General features: G+C 41.7%; 1 long non-coding RNA gene across 2 annotated transcripts; it reads left to right on the top strand.

The window, feature by feature from the left end:
* The first annotated feature begins 1059 nt into the window (after positions 1–1059).
* On the top strand, positions 1060–20164 carry LOC122797300. Of its 2 annotated transcripts, XR_006364057.1 has the most exons (4): positions 1060–1069; positions 18141–18144; positions 19515–19516; positions 19969–20164. It is a non-coding gene; the product is annotated as an uncharacterized LOC122797300 (long non-coding RNA). The 2 variants fall into 2 exon arrangements; XR_006364058.1 differs by lacking the exons at positions 1060–1069; positions 18141–18144; positions 19515–19516 and adding an exon at positions 15425–15435.
* The last annotated feature ends 368 nt before the right edge of the window (positions 20165–20532 follow it).

Here is a 20532-nt window from a genome sequence, read left to right as displayed (position 1 = left end):
AATGAGTTATAGCCTTGTAGTGCAGGGGTGCTTTCTGCTGCCTTGAACCAGATCTCTGTTACAGCACAAATGTCGATGTTCTCCATTTTAAGGAGTGCTTTGAGTGAGTGCATTCTGAGATTTAGACTTCTACATTGGAGCAGCATGACCCTCAGATTGCATTTGTTTGTAGCTGTTGCGGTGGTAATTTGGTCTTTGGAACACCGCCTAAAAAAGGCACTATAAGGATGGCAAGAGCCTTGGCCAGTATCTGGAAGCCCAGGGGTGACAGATGCAGGCCATCTCTGGCAAAGCATCAGGGTATGTCAGTCATATCATCCCAGGCATACAGATACTGGATCCCCTTACAATGACACCAGAAATGTGGCCACTTGTTGAAATCAATCATTTTCTGCTTGTACTGTGGTATCATTCTAGGTGATGTTAGGAGGCTGCTCAGAGCTAGGGTCTTACCTGCCTGGGCTACATAATCCAAGAGCTCCTCCATGTCTCTTTTCATGTAGTCCAGAGAGGTACATCTCAGGTCATTCACACCCACATGTACAATGATAGAGTCAAATTTGTACCTGTTGTTGAGGGACCTGAGTGTGTGTGTTATGTGGCTGATCCCTGCACCTGACAGGCAGATGACTGTTACTTTCTCCTTATTCAACCTAGTGAGTGGGACATCAATGTGCCTCACTATTGAGTCACCTATGACTAGTGTGTTAGGCATGCTGTTTTGCCTTAGCGGCTTTGGTTTAGTGGTACACTGTTTAGGAGAATTATGTGTCTCGTGATTAGTGATGTGTTTTGGTGGTCAAGTGCATTTCTGCCTTGGAGGTCTCTGCTGTTTGGGTAGATTTTTATTGAGAGCCTCCACAAAGGTGAGTGTGTGGTTTGTGTTTTTATGTGAAGGCAGTGCTGGTGTGTGTTCTGGAGGGCTATGTGTTCCATGTGGTGTGGTACTAGTGTTGACCTTCTCCTCTTGTCCAGCTATCCTGGTCTTAGCTGGAGAGTGCGTGGCTTCCAATTTGGATATATAAGTGGATCTCTCACAAGTCTGAGTGTTGGGAGGTAAGAGGAGAGGGTTGTCAGGTTAATAGGGAACTGACCTTTAGACACGCCTGGAGGGATAGGCATTAATAATAAATACTGCAGCTGTTTCCTTGTAGAACGTTTGTGTGCCACAATAATTGCTACAAGAAGTCTAGTAAAGTGCTAAACTAATAAGCTAGTAAAAGTGCAGAAGATATGAGAACTAGCAGATCAAAGGGTAAAATTGAAGAGCAGACTTTTTGGCATCCCTCAGAAGCTTACAAACAGTCTTGGATACAGCAAATCTGTATCTGGACTAGACTAGCTTCAGCAAAGGCAGGAAACAAGCGCAAACACGGGCTTTTAAACGAGAAAGTTTAAAGAGATGGAAACCTGCCCAAACAGCCAATAAACTACATTTTCCGGGCCCAAAACCACTCCTCTTGTGGTAGATAGGCTACCTAGTGCTTACCACTCCCACTGATAAGCTAAAAGGCTTCCCGCCAACACAGAAAGGCTTGGAGGTCTCAGAAGCTTATATACAGTCCTGGATACAGCAAATCTGTATCTGGACTAGACTAGTTACAGGAAAGACAGGAAACAAATGCAAATGCAGGCATTTAAACCAGAAAGTTGAAAGAGATGGAAAAAAACTGCCCAAACGGCCAATGAACTATAATTTCTGGGCCAGAAACCACTCCTCTTGTGGTAGATAGGCTACCTATTGCTTACCACTCCCACTGATAAGGAGGAACAAAGTCCAAAAATAGGAACAGATTTTAATTACTTCTCTTATAAAATTACAAACTTGCTTAAGTAAAGGATTTGTGTTAGTATGAATTTTTTGAAGAAAATAATAGTATGAAACTCAAATGTATACCATTATTTAGTAACTTCAAATTTCCAGTGACTGGCAAAAAAAAAACAAATGTTTTAGGAGTAAGGGACCAAAAAATAAAGGAAATGCCTGGATTTTTTAAGTGTCGTATTTTGGATGTAAAATGCTTCCTCCAACACCATTAACATACACTACAGCAAGTTTGAAATATTATGCAGAGGAATTTTATTTTACATCAAAAATATATATAACAAATAATATAATATTTAAAATAAGTAAGTGTGATGATGTAAGGGAGAAGTAGGGTAGTGGATGTGTAACATATATCAGCATAGCTAGTTGGAGTTTTGTAAAGAATTATATGTCATTTATATACACTCCTGGGATTCCACCTGTGTCCCTGCTGGACAGGGACATGAGGTGCTGACTTGTTGGAACATGAGGTCAATTCTTGGCTAGGCTTGTAAGGGCCTCAGGGCCAATAGCCTCGTAACTTCCTATGATCCTATTCATAAGCTTTACCAGCTAGAAATCTGTCTTTATTTTTTTACATTTCACATTCTTCAAGCAGCCCTTTTATTTCCAAATCTGTTAGTTCAGTTGCCCTGCATACATCTAATGCTTTTTGTTTTTAGTATTAAACCAGGCACATTCTGTAAGCTATCTCTGTCATGATCATTTAAAATGCCAGAGGCAATTCTGTCTGCTATCACTGAAACATGTATATAACCAAACTCAAAGTTTTTTTCTCTAGTCTTGTGCTAGGTTAACTAAAAATCAATATTTTATTGAACTCCCTGGTTTCTAATGAAAAACAAGTAGTATTTGATGTAAGTGAGATGTTTCTTTGGTTAACAATACACTTTTTAAATCACTTTGTATTACTGCTAGCTTGTCTTTTTCCCTCTCTTGGGCTAAAAAAAATTAAATACTTTTTATAGCTTCTTCACATGACATGTAGCAACATTGCATATTGAATTTTCTCCAGCTTAGCCTTAATTCTACTCTATGCAAGATGCCGTATAATCTTTTGAATCTACAATTTCCAGTTTTCAAGCAAGTCACCATGTAGTTATAAGGATATTTCCAGCGATTCATAAAGAACCCTGCCACTGGTAGCAAGAGCTGCACAAAAACATGTTTACATGATGCAGGAATTTGTGATTCAGAGACATGTTAGCCGCAATGAGGAAAGACCTCATTATCAGATGATTTGCGGGTTCCTATTAAATGATCAAAGATGCACTCTTTCGAATGCGTCTTGATTGAACTTGAAATCAGGAAAAGGCAAAATAGTGAAACGGCATATAAGCAATTTCTTTCCCTGGGAAAGAAATTGCTTGGCTGCTTCTGTTACTTTGTCGTTTTCGTGACAGTAGTGCGAACTCGGAGTTAGTATAGTTAAGTAGGGGGGGTGTGGGGGGGCAAAGACCCCCAATTTATGTAATGTTTTACATTTTTTGTTTTGTTTTGTGGAACAGCAATTTTTTTCCCTTGGAAAAAAAAATCACTGTTCTAAGCGTTCGAGTTTGTAAGCTTTCATTTACATGGATTCGATAAATCATTGTTCGCTTTTTTAAATGTTTGATGATTTAACATAGACCCATGATTCGCATGTCTCTGAATTACTTTTAGTTACCATGACTGCAAATTATGAAAATTAGTACTTTCCTGTGGTAGTTAACACTGACAGACCTTGTATTACATTGGCACAGGTACCCCCATTCACTGTCTCACACATGTACACACACACACACACACACACACACACACACACACACACACACACACACACACACACACACACACACACACACACACACACACACACACACACACGTACCACATACCACAAACCTCTTAGCTGTCTAGATTTGACAGAACATCTCCAATGGCTCTTATTGTTTTGTCTCTACACTCATCAATCACAAATCCTTACAATCAGTCAATAATGCCAGATATTAAAGTTTCATTCTTGTTAGTGTTTGTAAAGTGCATAGTGGCACTAGAGCTGTTGCTCTATTAACATTTTAGTGAGTTCCAACAATACTTTAAACATTCTCCCTGGTGTTGTCTAGTGCTCCTCCCAGCTCTGTACTAAAGCCTCACCTCACTGTCCCTTGTGACTAATGGACTATTGCAATCATTGAATCATGCTCAACATTAGAGTTTAATATGTATTATTATGTAAAAAACAACCCTACAACACTATCCAATCCTTTAGTATAGTGAGTTAAATTAGCCACTGTCTGTGGCAAGAGTACAAGGTTCAAAGTTTTTCTCCCTGTTTACTTTATTATTATTTTTATTTTATTTTATTTTTTGAAATACACATGTATTATTTGACTAACACTCCTGATGCTTAGTGGTGGTATACACTGCATGTCAGACATTACAGCCTCAGACCCACCTCCCCCTGCTTAGCTGTTGTGCTTAGCTAAGCACAAACCTGGACAATAGTGCTCCAATGTGCTTACAACAAGCATGACACACCCCCTTTTGATGACATTTACTTCTCATGCTTATACGACCATATTAGAGCACCTACACGGTTAGGTGCAGTCTGACACTTAGAAGAAATTTGTGATTCAGTAATATTCCCCTCATTTGCATACCCCACTGCCTTACTCCATAGTTACTGCACTCACACTGAGCCTTTCCCCTTAGCAACAACTGATCCCTGGTATTGTTTTCATTCTGCATGTCATTGCATATAATGACAAAATGCAGATTTCCCTGAAAATTGCTTTTTCACATTTTTTTTTTTTATTTTTAGCACAATCCCATTTGTGTGCTGCTCCCCTATGCTTAAACATCCAAGATTGGCCAAAAAAAAAAGTTTTATTTTATAAAAATTAAACTATTTTTCATGCCAATGGCTATATAGTTGGCCATTAGCATGTCTAATACATAGAATACATGCTTTATGTGAGGCTCTCATGCCTTCGTTTTCTTATTTGCAGAAATGTATTCAGCTAGTTACTTAATACATTTCTGCAGGTTACACTATTCCTTCACGAACACCTGCCTGCTTGCTGAATCGCTCATTCATCTCATTTGCATTGTTTTCACCGGCAAATGAGGTAATTAGCATAAGGCAGTGGTGTCTGTGCAGGAATAATGTAGGAGCACTCATGCATGTCCCGGAAGCCCTTTGCTGAATCGCTTGGCGGACATATTGCGTGCAGCAGCTCCTGCACTATTTCTGCACATTGTGCAGGGCTTCATGAATCCCAGGAATAGTAAATTAAGTTGATTAAATACAAAATCAGGGCTGAGTCACGTGTCAAATCGGTCCAGTCTCAATAAGGTTACCATAGAAACCATCTAAGCAGAGGCTGCAATAGTAGGCAACAATATAAAACACTGTGAAAGGAACTATTATATTGTATTAAAAGCCTCAATCGTAAGTTACTCATATATCAAATCTAACTGTTCTACTTTATAATAAAGAATGAAAATTAGAATTGGAACAATTAAATTATAAAAAATAAGGAAATAAAAATCTTGATCAATACTTTAAATATCAAACATTCCACAGAGAATCACAGAAAACGATGAAGTTTATATCACATGGGATTATGCATTACCAACAGTTCAAAACACAGATGCAAGAAAATCAGACATAGTAGCCCATGGAAAGAAGACAAGGGTAGCATTGATCACTGAAATTGCTACACCTAGTGACTACAGCGTCTTATATACAGAGAGACACAAATTCATAAAATACCAGGATTTTTGAGCAGAAATGAGAGCAATGTGAAAGAAGGATACCCAGATAGTTCCAATAGTAGTAGGAGCAACAGGTCTCATAAAAAAGAATAATACTAATACCTGCAGTGGTGGTGCTGCAGTAGTGTTGTCGCCTCACAGTAAGACACTGTCGGGTTCGATTCTCAGCTAGAGCGTCTTCTGCATGGAGACATGCGTGAATGGGCATACCTTCATTGAAGGTTGTGCGTCAGGGCTGGTATCTTGGCATGTAAAAATCAACTACCAATTATTAGCGGACCTTAGATCTGCTGTGGTGACCCCTAACCAGGAAAAGCCAAAAGACACAACTTAGATATGTTACTAATACATGTGACTCCATATGAATTGCAGGAGTCATTACTGGGCACATTGAGGATGCTGCAAAGAGCACTTTTTTTTTTTATTCCAAAAATCTTTATTAAATTTACACATATGACAAAGGCAATCTTACATTTATATAAATGAAAACATAGAAAATTATATCACTTTAGTTGCAAACCATTTACATCACAGACACCATTGAAACAACTGTAGTTGTAAACATTATACATCACTTATAAACCATCCAGACAGTCATTGTCAGTTAAGCATTATTTGGCTCATTCAAATCCTGCCTCTTAAACCTCGTTCCTGCTGTGCACTAAAACAATACTAATTTCATGAACTTTAATTATACTTTGACTTAGGAATGGGGTCCATTCCCATTATGGTATTAGTAACTTAAAAGACTTGCAGAAATTAAAAATAGTGAAGGGTACTAAGACAAGGATGAGGAAAATGCTTTGCTAGTCATAAGGCATATAGCTTTTTATGTATATTTAGGAAAATAAATGGTAGGTGATAGCTAGACATACACCATGAAAAGGGCAGGTATGCTGTCCACAAATATGAAGCTTCTGATGTGAGGTAGAAAGGGACTGCTCTTGGAGGGGGGAAGAGTCTAGATTTTGGTAGCTGGTGTATGTTTTTAAAAATTCTAGCTATGCCCATTCAGGTAAGATCTGGAATGAGGACAGCGACTGTGTAAGTCACCAGGAATAGCTGGCATTCATGAACACTTGTTTTCATTTCATGTGTTTTTAAAAATTATGGCTATGCCCATTCAGGTAAGATCTGGAATGAGGACAGCTAATGCGTAAGTAACTTGTTTTCATTCTTCACAATGAGGTGTGAGGAAGATATGGTAGCAGATTCAGAGGGACTAGAAGTTCATTGAAGAATGCTATGAAACCAGGAATAATTTACCCTTATAATAAGAAAAACTACTAATGTCATATTTGCCTGAATAACTTTTAAATTGAATATATCCATTATATGACAGTGAACTATAACAGCTCTTTCAATTAGTGTAATCAACCAGAAGCCATTTTCCCTTTTACCCCTTGAACATGCTTCCCTTTCTCTGTGCCCCAAAGCATACCCCTCTATGGCCTACAGTCAATATGACATATATATGGAGGACACTATTTAGTGTGTAGTACTGTTCCAAACATGTTTTATGAAGAGAATCATACTCATGACAATCTGCAACATTTTGGCAACTTGGGTAACTAAATGTATTGCATGTTAAGCATGATGCATACCCGCTACTCACTGATGGTTACTCTGATACATACATACATACATACATACAAATATTTCAAGCACTGGCATTAATGCCCTTCTAGCTTGCCAATATACCAAAACACGTGTTCCTATAATAAGTGTCCAGGCTGTTTTTAAAAATATCTAAACTAGTTCTTGCTTTAATGTAATTTAGTAGTCTGTTTCATGCATCAGCTACTCTGTCAGAGAACCAGTTAGTGCACTTCTCATTCCTATAGAATCTTCTACACAGGTTGTCTGATGACTCTCTAGCACTTTTTGATAACACCAAACATTGTTAGGGGTAGTTGTCTCTAAATGTCTTATACACCTGAATAAGATCTCCTCCTAAATATCTATAAGAGACACTGTACAAGTTCAGATAGTTTAATCTTTCATAATAACTTAAATTTTCACATCCATGGATGCCCTTGTTATACTTCTGCTGTACTCTTTCCAGTTTACTCATGCTTGATTTCTTATAGGGTTTCCATATTGTTATTCCATACCCAAGTTTGGGTCTAATATAACTAACAAACAATTACTTCATAATTTTAGATTTCCTAGACTTTATAAATATTTTTATACAAGCTATAGCGCTATAACTGTCATTAACCAATTGGTTGATATGATTAGAAAAACTCATAGCTGGATCTACCCATATACTCAGGTCCTTAAATGAGTCTACAGTTTCAATCACTGTGTGCTGTATTAAATATTCACCTTTCAGTTTATATCTCCTAAATCTCATCTCCTTAGTTTTTGATGTATTTTTCAGGATATTATTCTCCTGTACCCAAATGGTCAATTTAGTGAAGTTATTTTGCAGACATATCTTATCTGTAACACATGTAATCAGTTTACCCAATTTCAGGTCGTCTGCATATAGACTGTAGAATACCTCAGATGAAAAAGTTAGGTCAGAAATATACAATCTAAACAAGTAAGTGCCTAGGACAGAGCTGTGTGAGACACCCTGACTGTAACCAAGAATTTTACATGAATACCTAGTTGTTATAATTTATTGATCAGTGTTTTGTGTATGAACCTGTCAAATGCTGAAGTTAAATCAATATAAATTACATCAAAGTGCAATTTTTCATTCATAGCTGTTATTATATTGTTATAGAACATCATATTACAGCTGGTAATAGATCTAGTTTCAACATGTGCATGCTGATATATGGTTTCAAGTCCCAACCTATCCAGTTCTGACAATAACTTATCCAATATTACCTTCTGCATTATTTTTTCACAACATGAAAGTAGACTTAAGGGTCTATATGATTCTGGGTTTGTCCCACTCCCCTTTCCCTTAAAGACAGGTTTAATAAGCGCATGTGAGCAATCTTGAAGAATCTCCCCATATTTTTATGACCTAGTGAATACTAGATATAATTGTACCATAAATTCTTGCTGAAGTGTTCGCAGGTCATTGTTACTAATTTTGTCTTTTCCCTGTGCTTTGTTTGGATCCAGTTTGTGCAGTTCTTTTTCAATATAATCTAATTTCATTCCAGTATCTGAGGTTACCTGGATGCTACTAAAACAACTTATCACACCATTTGTGGAGCCAAACTGTTTTGCATGAGATTTTGTAAATATATCTATAATATGTTGTGCATGAGAATAAATTTTTGAATCTGCACACAGTTTATCAATGTATATGTCTTTACTCCTTCCACATCTTATGTATCTATAAAAAGGTTTCCTATTATGCTCAATATCTTTATATATCATTTTTTTCAAAATGTTCTTGATTTTGTCTCAAACAATGTTTAATCTGTTTGTCCAGCTTGTTTATTTCAGTTTTCAAAGTTGTAGTTCGACCTCTCTTCCATTTCTTATATTTTTTGTCTCTCACCTTAATCAGGTATCTTGGTCTTATGGAAATATATCCCCCTGATGTTATATGCCTAGATCCTGATGTTAAACATTTTTTTTTATTTTTTGCACTCAAACAATTTCTCTTTCAAATCTTTCCACATTCTATCTGCAGTTTTGCCACTGAATACCTCACTCCAGTTAGTTTTACATAGTGACTGTTTTGCTTTAATTTAATCTATAATTAACCTTCTGTGCACTGGTTTAGATTTCAGTTTAGCAGAATTACCTAGCAACAAATTAATCTTTATAACCCTATGATCACTGCACATCAATGGTGGTAAAATTTGACTTGAAGTAACAATAATTTATTTAGGAACACAAACAAAATGTCTAGTATGTTCCATCCCCTGGTAGTTTTTTTTTTACAATCTGAAGCAATTATTGTTCCTAAATATACGTTGTGAATAATTTCTTTACTAATGTTGTAGAATCAATATTTTTCCAGTCTGTTCTGGGTAAATTTAAGTCCACAGCTAATATTATTCTTCCCTCCAGTGTTTCATGCAAGAAATGTATGAATTCCTCTAGGTCATCTGCACTTGACTTTGGTGATCTATACACTATATATACACTACAATAATTGTTATATGTCCCAGGGTTGTCTTTATTGTCACAGTTTCACAGTCTATAGTATTGGTGTTATCACTGAACATGTAATAATCACAGGTCTCATAACTATCTTTAATCCATCTCATAACACCTCCACCTGATTTTTTGTTAGAATATCTGTTACAGTAAAAACACCATGTGCTCAGGTTCAGCTAGGTACAAAGCATGACAGTCTGTGGTTCTTGGATGAGATACACATTTTTTCATATATGCATCTGTGGGGGGTGGAGGATGCTATAGAAATCTGCAGAACAGGAGTGGAGTGTGTGTGTAATTGATGAGCAGCAAAAGGTCAGAGTATAGAGATATCAGAGATGATAAAAATGCAGTCATGGAATGCTGCACAAGACAAAATAGTCATGAACACATGCACGTGAACATGCGTGTGCACACACACACGTTTGCTTGTGTGTGTATGCATTTATCATTTATTCAGTTAAGAAACCAACTGCCGGATTCACGATGGCTTGCACGGAGTGTACAAGTAGAGTAAGACTCCATGCAGCCATCATGTCTGACGAGCGATCCAGGAACAGCTTGTAGGGGCATGTAAGAGAGCTCCTAAAACGTCTCCTACACGGACAGGGCTGGGATATGCAAATTACCACACTTGCAGCTGAAAGGCATGCAAACGAGGTAAACTTGCGATCCAGGAAGCACAAACCTGTCTGAGTAGGAGACATGTTAGCTGCAGAAATGTACTCAGTTGACAACTGAGTACCGTTCTGCAAATAGCACAATTGAGGCTTGTCAGCTCCAAATAAAGGTTGCATATGGATGAGGAAGCATGCCAATGGCCAAATATACAGCCATTGGAAATGTTCCCAGATGCAAAATTAAAATAAAAATACTTTTTTTTGGCGATTTTCGATGTTTAAGCTTAGCGCAGTGCCACGCAAATGGGGTGTGCTAAAAAAAATCATAAAATAAGAAAATAAAAGCCACAAACATGGAATCTATGAAAACTGTTAAATTACAATGTAAGAGAATAGCAGGCTGAAGACAACATGGCCACCGAGTAGGGGTTGCTAAGGGGAGAAGCCCAGTCTAAGACATGTAACCAAGCATTAGTAGGCAATTCTATGTAAATGACTGTTAGGATAGTGAATCGCACTTTTACATAGCAAATGAGCACAGTCAGTGGAGTGTAAAAGTAGGATATGGGGAGTAACAGAGTAGGAGATAGGTGACATCACAAGGGGGGTATGTATGAAAGTAGTGAAGCTCATAGGAGCAGAGTGGCATGTGTCAGCTGTCAGTTAGATATCATGGAAAGAGGTGTGTCAACAGGTAGGCCAGGGAAAGCCAAGAAATGGAAGGTGTATACTGTGGATAACACCAAAGTTTCTTGCTGAGTGGGTATGCATGCTTGTGCGTGCCTGTAAACCCGAGTAAGACAGAGTGCGCGCGTGAAAACGTGAGTACGCGCATTTAAGCCGGAGTAAGCATGTATAAGGCTGTTTAAAGACCTGTAAGCACGTTTGTGCTGGTGTGCACGCGTTTTAACCCGAATAAGCAAGTTTTAGTCCATGTAAGCATGTGTGCGCGCGTGTGAGCTGCTGTGAGTGTGTTTGTGCTTGTATCCGCGTCGCTCCCCCCTGAGGAAACAGAAAGGAAAAAGGAAGCACAACAGATAGTAGGAAGCTACCAGGGAATACTAGTAGAGCTAGCAGGTGAAAACAATCAGAATCAGGCAATTACACAGGCAGAACACTAGCCCAGCCCAGCACTTAAAACTCTGCAAACAGCAGTGCAGTTTGTTTCTCTCAAGAGACACTGCAACACTGGAATAAGCTACTAGAAGTGAAAACTGAAAAAGCTTCATTCAGACAAAAAATGCTAGGGGCTACCATTGCTGTTATAAGGTGACATATGCAACATGCTGAGGGTGGTGACAATGCAAATGCTGCCGGACAACCCACAGTGAGGAGACGGAGAAGAGTGTACAGGCCCAGGGTCACCTACCAGGGGTTACATGAGCTGGAGATAGTGGAGCTCTATAGAGTGGACAGAGACCTCCTGCAGCAAATTGTTGAGCTGTGCAGGCCACGCCTCACACACAGAACCAACAGAGGGGATCCTATCCCAGTGGAAACCAAGGTATGCGTTGGCCTAAGAATACTAGCAACAGGTACCTTCCAGAGACCAACTGGTGATATGATGGGGATATCACAGGCATCAGCATCCAAGGTACTGCACCAGTTCCTGGATGCCATGTCAGCACATGTCGGTGATCATGTATATTTCCCCAATTCCCGTGAGGTATTGGCCAGCAATATGCGTCTCTTCCAGCAAATAGCAAAATACCCTGAGGTAGTGGGTGCAATAGAGTGCATGCATATATGCATCAAAGCACCAGCCGGTGAGCAGGGTATGGCCTACATTAACTGCAAGGGCTTCCCCTCCATCAACTGCCAGGTCATGTGTGATGCCCAGGGCATAATAATGAATGTGTGTGCTGGCTGCCCTGGAAGATACCATGATTCCCATATCTGGCAAATGACACAGCTGTACCAGACATTTGCCAATGGGGTCATCCCACATGGTCACTTAGTGGGGGATGCTGGTTATGCACTGGAGCCGTGGCTGATAACACCCATCAGAAACGCACACACACCTGAACAGGAATGCCATAATGAGGCACATGCACAAACATGAAATGTAACTGAGCATGTGTTTGGGTTGCTCAAGTCACAGTTCCGGTGCCTGGACACATCTGGTGGAGCCTTGCAATACTCACCAACTACATGTACCCAAATTGTCATGGTATGTGCTATGCTACATAATATGATTCTGCATAAACAGCTGCAGCAGGACCAGCATAGGCCTGGGCCAAACAGCCCCCCACCATTGCTAAGGCCATCACAGGCAGAGCGTGACTCAGAGGAGGAACAACCTGAGCCTTCCCCAGTAGGCAGAAGGAGGCGTGCCCAGTATGCCTTGGCCTTGGCAAAGAGGCAATGCATAGCACATACACTGGCTCAGTAGCAACCCTGGAAATGATACCTCTCTCTGACTCCCACATATAGTGAAAGGGATGCCTAATTTGACACAACCTGCATCCAAACATGTGCAGGGAGTGCAGTATGTGCATCCGACATAGGCAGCCCTGCAGCACCACCTGAGGCATGATTGCCATGTGTTAAGCAATGTAAGGTAGTGCTAAACAGCATTTACCACCATGTAGTATATGCAAACTTGATGACCTTGAGTATCACCCTACCCTCACCAAACATGATGCCACAAGACGATCAATTACAACAATTGGCCTAAGTATTGATGTCAGTGAAAGGGGATCCAATGCCTGTCAGCCTGGGATGACATGCTCGACAAGACATGATGCTTCACTAGGGATGGCTTTCACCTGTCACCTGTGGCCTTTTGGATATTGCCAAAGGCTCTTGTCACCCCCATAGTGCCTTTTTTAAGTAAGGCTCAGAAGACAAACCCACCTCCATAGGTATCACAAGGGATAAAAAACTAGAAGTAATGCTACTCAATGCCAGAAGTCTAAACTGCAAGATGCATACACTCCAAACTCTCCTCAGCATGGAGAATGTTGATATCTGTGCAGTAACAGAAACCTGGTTCAAGGCTCCCAATTTCACCCAAGCACTAACAGGTTACACCTCATACCATGCTTTACAGCCGCAAAACATGGAACAAACTACAAAAGGAGGGTGAGTATCAATATTTGTTGAAGATACCCACATCCCTAGGTTGGTGGCAAAGCATGAAGCATCAGAGACTATCCATGTGCAACTAACAGTGGGTAAAACCACCTTCCAGTTCATTGCCTGCTACAGACCACCCTCCTAAACCCAGGAACCACACTTGGCTGACTGGAGAACACATGAAAATATGAAGGTCTCCCCAAACACCATTATATTGGGCAACTTCAACTACCCAAACATAGACTGGGAGCATTACCCTAGCTGCAACACTCTAGCCCAAAGGTTTCTAGAATTTATAAACTCAAATGCTATGGAACAATTTGCTACCACTCCCACAAGAGGGGAAAACATACTGGACCTGATCATCACCAATATGGGGACTCTATGCCCAAGACCAGAAGTGTATCCCTCACTGGTAAGATCCGACCATAGAGTAATCTCACTGGATATTCACATCCCGACCCCAGCCCATGGCCAGAAAACCACAGTGAAACATTTTCACTAAAGCAAATGGCACACTCCTCAAAACTGAGGTGGAATCCTTCACAGCCCCTGAGCCTGAGGAAAATACGGCCCAGACCTCAGAACCCTTTATAAACGCATTCTATGAACACCATCAGGAATGCATGGATCATGCAATCCCAAATAAAACCAAGATCCAATCCTCCAAAGGCAGGCATCCTGTCTGGTGGACCCCAGCCATAAAAAAACATACAATACAAGGAGGAAGCTTCTATATGATAGATCAAAATCCCAAAAAAGGGAAGGCATCTCTGATCAGTATTATTGAAAAACTACGGCCACACATAAAATCGTCTAAGGCCATCTTTGAGATAAAAATTGTACAGGACACTAAGGATAAACACAAGGCTTTCTTTAGTTATGGTTGGAACCTGGGTGGGAATCCCCAGAGATGCTCAGAATTAGTCCAAAATGACAAACAATACACCAAACCCACAGACATTGCCAACATCCAAGCTGACAGGTTCAGTGCAAACTCCCCTCCCTTCCCCACCAAAAGGGCAAATATCTATCCCAGCAGAGTGCTGGCCCCCTGACATCTCAGATGCTCAGGTAACAGCCAGCCTCTCCAAAGCAAAACACAAAGCAGCAATGGGACCAGACAGTGTCCTGGGCTATGTCCAACATGAACCCCAAGAAGAATTGAACAAAAACATAAAAACACTGTTCAATCTCAGCCTTACCACAGGATATGTACCCAAAGAGCAGTGTACAGCAACAGTGGTCCCTCTCCACAAAAGTGGTACCTCAATGGATACTGCAAACTAGCTTGGTCTGCAAAGCTATGGAAAGGATCATCATGGACCTCAGAAATAAAGATATTGCGGAACTACAGACACTGGATCCTACCCAGTTTGGCTTTGTTAAGGGCAGATCCCCCCTCTTAAACCTGGTGAGTCATTTGAAACAGTCACCAAGGCCATTGACGAGGGGAAGGTGGTCCACACAGCCTACCTGGACCTTGCAAAAGCCTTCCATACAATACCCCACTTGGTCATTATAGATAAGCTCACCAGCTTCAATATAAACCCCTATGTCACTAGATGGGTTGCAAACTGGCTCAAGGACAGAACCCACATGGTCAGAAATGCTGGAGCCATGTCAGACCCCAAACCAGCTACAAGTGGCATCCCACAAGGCTCAGTCCTGGGATCTCCCTTGTTTGGTATATATTTCTCGGAGGTACAGGCCAACACAGAAGGACTGTGGCTGAACAAGTTTGCAGATGACTGCAAACTGGGCACCATAATTGACCCTCCAGCTGACACAAGCATCCTACAAAAGGGCCTCATAGAAACAGACAACTGGTGCCAGAGCCATATCCTCAAGCTAAACGCAAACATGTGTATAGTCATCCCCTTTGGCAAAAACTAAGTGCCCACAAATTACCACATAAGTGGTAACCCATTAAGTATGGAAGAAGTGATAAGGGACCTGGAGACCCAAGTTGATAGCAATCTCTCATTTGACAACCACGTGGCCAAAGTGTTTAGAAAAACATTTCATATAGCCCACCTAATCATGAAGGTATTCACATGTAGATCAGGGGAGGTCATTGTGCCTCTTTACTCATCCCTCATCAGGCCCATAATTGAGTACAATGCCCCTTGTGGGATGTACCTTATCAGACACCTGCAGCAGCTGGAAAGACCACAAAAGTACCACACCAGGAGGATCAAAGGGCTCAAACACATGCCATTTGCTGCCCGGTTAAAGAAACTGCAGCTCCACTCAGTGGCATACCGCCTGCCCAGAGGCGACCTGTGCCTGATGTATAAAGCCATGTCCAACCTGGAATCAATGGACATGCTGCACCTTGGAAAATCAGAATCCCATCAAGCTATGCGCCCAAGAGACCTGAACCTCAGGACTGAAATAAATAGGACAGGCTGGAGTGACAGATTCATAACCCAGAGGCTCCCTCCACTCTTGAGTAAACTCCCACTCCAGGTTAGCCAGAGTCCCTCATTGACTCTCTTCAAGAGGAATCTTGATGAGCGGATGGGAGATAGTAAGTTTACCCTGGGTACCACTTCTATGTCACTGTTAGACAGAGGCACAGTATACTAACCTTGAAAAATGTCATGGCAAACTCCACTTAAAATGTGTGTTGAAAGCCAAACACACTCTGGCTAGGATTATAAATGTCCTAGGGCAGATAGCCTAGTATGAACCTATGAACAGAATCACACACACCAACTAGTACAACTGTGGTCAATGTGGAGTAATGTTTGGCAATGTCCACCCAAGTTGGTGATTACACAGCAATGTTGGACAAGCCTGGTTTAAGTAGGCCATAGCTGAACAAAATGCAACATGCTCATAGTTGCCCAACTGGCCCTTAACCAGTCTGGTCTGCTCAGTATGAACATTTAAAGCAGAGATGGGACTCAAACCCATGATACTGTGCACCATAGTGAAAGTACTGAACCAGTACACCATGACAGTATTGCAGTGTTCAGCCAGTATGAAAGAATGTTGACATGTCTTTGCAAACTATCCCATGGAAACCCTGCAGGCACAGAACAATCCCTGTTGAGTTATGACACAAAGGAGTCTGGCAGTAAGAACACAACATGACTTCCAACACACACACAGTATAAAAGTCAATATTGGTCATGTTCACACACAGCCACAAATGTAGTGGATGTCAGATCACAACATATGAAAAGGTCACACTGGGCATGCTCACACACTTGGATAAATGAGACATATGTCAGACAACAAACCATGGAAAGCCTGAACTGGGCATGCTCACACACTTGTCTGAGTATAGCAGTCAGCCATGTCTGAGTATAGCAGTCGGCCACACATATCTGGCAGTTGTATGTGTTAAGCCAGGAACCTCCCACGATACAGCAATCTGCCCTGTGCACACAGTTAAATGACAACAGACACATATATTAATATACTGGAACCCTGTCATGATCAAACATGTTACGCAGATACACAAGTTGTTCATAGAAACTGGGAAAGCTACGGAAATAAAGACCTGCAAACAGTATCAGCAACAACTATTGTGCATCCCCAACATAAACATAAGTGCAGAGGTCGATACTAGGCTGCCTGCCCTAGGGAATTCATAAGCCTAGGCAGAGTGTATTTGGCGTCCGCCTCCCCAGTAAAGTAGCCTACTGTGCCTCTGTAAAGTAGGTCACAGAAGGCACCCTTTAAGGCTAGTTTGCTGTGCCTCTGTCAAGCAGGGACATAGTGGAGATCCCAGGGGTGAATTCGCAATTTCCCATCCATGCAGCTGGATTTTGCTGGAAGAGGGTTGGCGAGGGGCTATGTCTAACTTTAATTGGGATTCAATTCCAGAGTGAGGGGAGCTTCTGGGTAATGAATCTGTCCCTGCAGCATGTCCTATTTAGTTTCGTGCTGAGGTTTAAGTCCCTGGAGTGTGTAGCTCTAAGGGTCTTGTATGTTATGAGGTGGAGCATGTCCATTACTTCTGGGTTTGACATGGCTGTGTACGTCAGGCATACATTACCTCTGAGTAGGCATTAAGCAATTGAGTAGAGCTGAAGATCCTTTAGTTGAGCTGCATAGGACATCTGTGTGTAGCCCATGATCCTCTTGCAGAGGTACTATTGTGGACACTGTAGTTGCTGCAGGTGTTGGGTAAGGTAAACCCCAAAAGGGCCATTGTAGTCAAACATGGGCCTGATGAGTGACTAGTAGAGGGCTGCAATGACCTCCCATGATCTACATGCAACCCCCCATGTGATAAGGAGGGCTATATAAAGGTCTTTGCAATGACTCTGTCAATGTGATTAGCAAAGGAGAGGTTACGATCTATGTTGGTCCCCAAATCTGTAAATACATCTTCTGTACTTAATGGATTACCACTTATGTGGTGATTCGTGTGCACCTTGTTTTCTCCAAAGGGGATGACTATGCACGTCTTAGCATTTAGCATGAGGCCATGGCTCTGGCAACAAGCATCCATCTCTGTGAGACCCTTATGGAGGAAGCATGTGTCAGCTGCAGTGTTGCTTATGGCCCCCAGTTAGCAGTCATCTGTGACATTTGTTAGACATAATACCCCCGTGTTAGTCTGAACCTCAGAGAAGTATATACTGAACAGGACAGGTCCCACAACTGAGCCCAGTGATACACTAGTTGTAACTGGTCTGGAACTGGACATGGCACCTGCAATTCTGATCATGAGGGTTCCATCCCTGAGGCAGATAGCAACACATCTAGTGATATAGGGGTTGATATTTAAGCTGGTAAGCATGTGTATGATGCCTGAGTGGGGTATTGTGTTGCAGGCTTCTGCAAGGTACAGGTAGACTGTGTGAACTACCTTGCCCTCATCCATGGCTTCAGTAACCATTTCAAAGATATGAACTATGTGTAAGAGGCAAGATCTGCCCTTAACAAAGCCGAATTGTGTATGATCCATTGTCTGGAGGCTCACAATGTTTTTGATTATGACTTCCATGATAATACGCTCCATAGCTTTTTCTACCACATTAGTCTGGTAGACTAGATTAGATAATTCCTGTGGTCCATTGTGGCACCACCTTTGTGGAGTGGGAGCACTGTATCTGTATGCCATTCTCAGGGTACATATCCTGTAGTAAGGCTAAGTTGGAACAGTGACTTAATGTGAGTGTTTAGTTCTACTCAGAGCTCGTGTAGGACGCAGCCTGGGACACCGTCCGGTCCCATACATATGCTGTGTTATTTGCTGTGGAGAGGGCACCTTTCACCTGTGCATCTGTGATGTTAGGGAGGTTACATTAATTTGGGATGGGCATCTGTACCCTTGGGGGGTAAGGGGGGGGGCGTTTGTGCAGACTCTGTCTGCCAGGGTGTAGGCTATGTCCGTAGGTTTGGCATATGTTGTGCTGTTATGCAACAATTCAGAGCATATCTGGGTTGTTTCCACACATATTCCTGACATAACTAAAGAAGGCCTTGTGATTATCTGTAGTGTCTGGTCAATTTCACTGTCAAAACGTGCAAGTGATGATTATATGAGGGATTGAAGTGTCTTGCCAATACTGTTCAGAGATGTCCTCCCTCTGTGGGATATTGCTCTGTTATGTAGTAGCTTCCTCCTTCTGTTGTACAGCTTATATATGGCCGGGGACAACCAGACAGGTCTCCTGTTTTGGAGGAGTCATGGTTTTATTTGGGATAGCATGATCAATGCATACCTGCAGGTGCTCATACAATGCGTTTGTAAAAGATTCTGCAGATTGGGCTGTATTATCCTCCAGCATGGGGCCATTGAAGTATTCCACCCCAGTCTTCACAAGTGCAAAGTCTGCTTTTGAGAAATTCTTTACAGTGATTTCCTTGGCTGGAGGTGGGGACGGGATATGGCTGTCCATGGAAAGTTGTTTATGGTCTGATCTTAACAATGAGGGTTCTACCTCTGATGTGGAACATAGAGACCCCATGTTGGTGATGATCAGGTCCAATATGTATTCCCCCTTGTGGGTGTGGTGACTGGTTGTGCCATAGCACATGGATCCACAAATTGTAGTGGCTGTAGGATGATGTTGTTGAGGGCCTGAGTAGTATCCCCAGTCAATATTTGTGTACCTGAAGTCAACCACTATAATGGTGTGTGTGAAGACCTTCATATCCTACACTGTTCCAAGGAAAGCCGAGAGCGGTTCCTGGGTATGGGGGGGGGGGGGGTGGTGGTCTGAACTACACACGAAACCAAAAGGCAGTTTTGCACAATGGTAGTTGTATATGTATGGCCTGTCATGCTTAGTGCAGTGGTACCAACCCAGAGGTGTGTGTATCTATGATGTATATGGATACACCCCCGACTTGTGTTGTGTATTACAAGTCCTGTGTTCATGAAGCATAGTATAGAACATAACCTGGCAGTGCCAGTGTGCATATGTGACCCTGAACTAGGCGTCTGTTAATGTACAGATATTGTTATCCCCCATACTGAGGGATAGTAAAAGATGTACATTCCTCATTGGAAAGACTGATGATGTCAGCACCCTATAAATACAGCAGGAGAAGGGAAATTATGCAGTAATGCAAATGGTGCGTTGCGCTAATGCGTCTCTCTCAAGTATCGTGCTGCTATCTGGTTGATCCTGCCAGTAGCATATGCTTGTCTCAAAGATTAAGCCATGCAAGTCTCAGTGCACACGGACACTACAGTGAAACTGCGAATGGCTCATTAAATCAGTTATGGTTCCTTTGATCGCTCCACCGTTACTTGGATAACTGTGGTAATTCTAGAGCTAATACATGCTGACGAGCGCTGACCTTCCGGGGATGCGTGCATTTATCAGACCAAAACCAATCCGGGTCTCGGCCCGGCAGCTTTGGTGACTCTAGATAAACTCGGGCCGATCGCGTGCCCTCGTGGCGACGACGCGACATTCGAATGTCTGCCCTATCAACTTTTGATGGTACTATCTGTGCCTACCATGGTGACCACGGGTAACGGGGAATCAGGGTTCGATTCTGGAGAGGGAGCCTGAGAAACGGTGTGTGTGGGGGGTGGCAGGGGGTGTGTATGTACGCCATTCTCTGTGAAAGGAATGACCTTTTTGAAGACTGGGATAACACACTAAAAAATGTACATTCCTCTTCGGAAAGACTGATGATGTCAGCACCCTATAAATACAGCAGGAGAAGAGAAACCATCCAGTAATGCAA

The sequence above is a fragment of the Protopterus annectens genome, chromosome 3.part0 (assembly GCF_019279795.1).
Source record: "Protopterus annectens isolate FY-2018-M chromosome 3.part0, PAN1.0, whole genome shotgun sequence".
In the NCBI taxonomy this organism is placed as follows: domain Eukaryota; kingdom Metazoa; phylum Chordata; order Ceratodontiformes; family Protopteridae; genus Protopterus; species Protopterus annectens.
The sequence above is the reverse complement of the archived record's forward strand: the minus strand, read 5'-3'. Positions and strand labels throughout refer to the sequence as shown.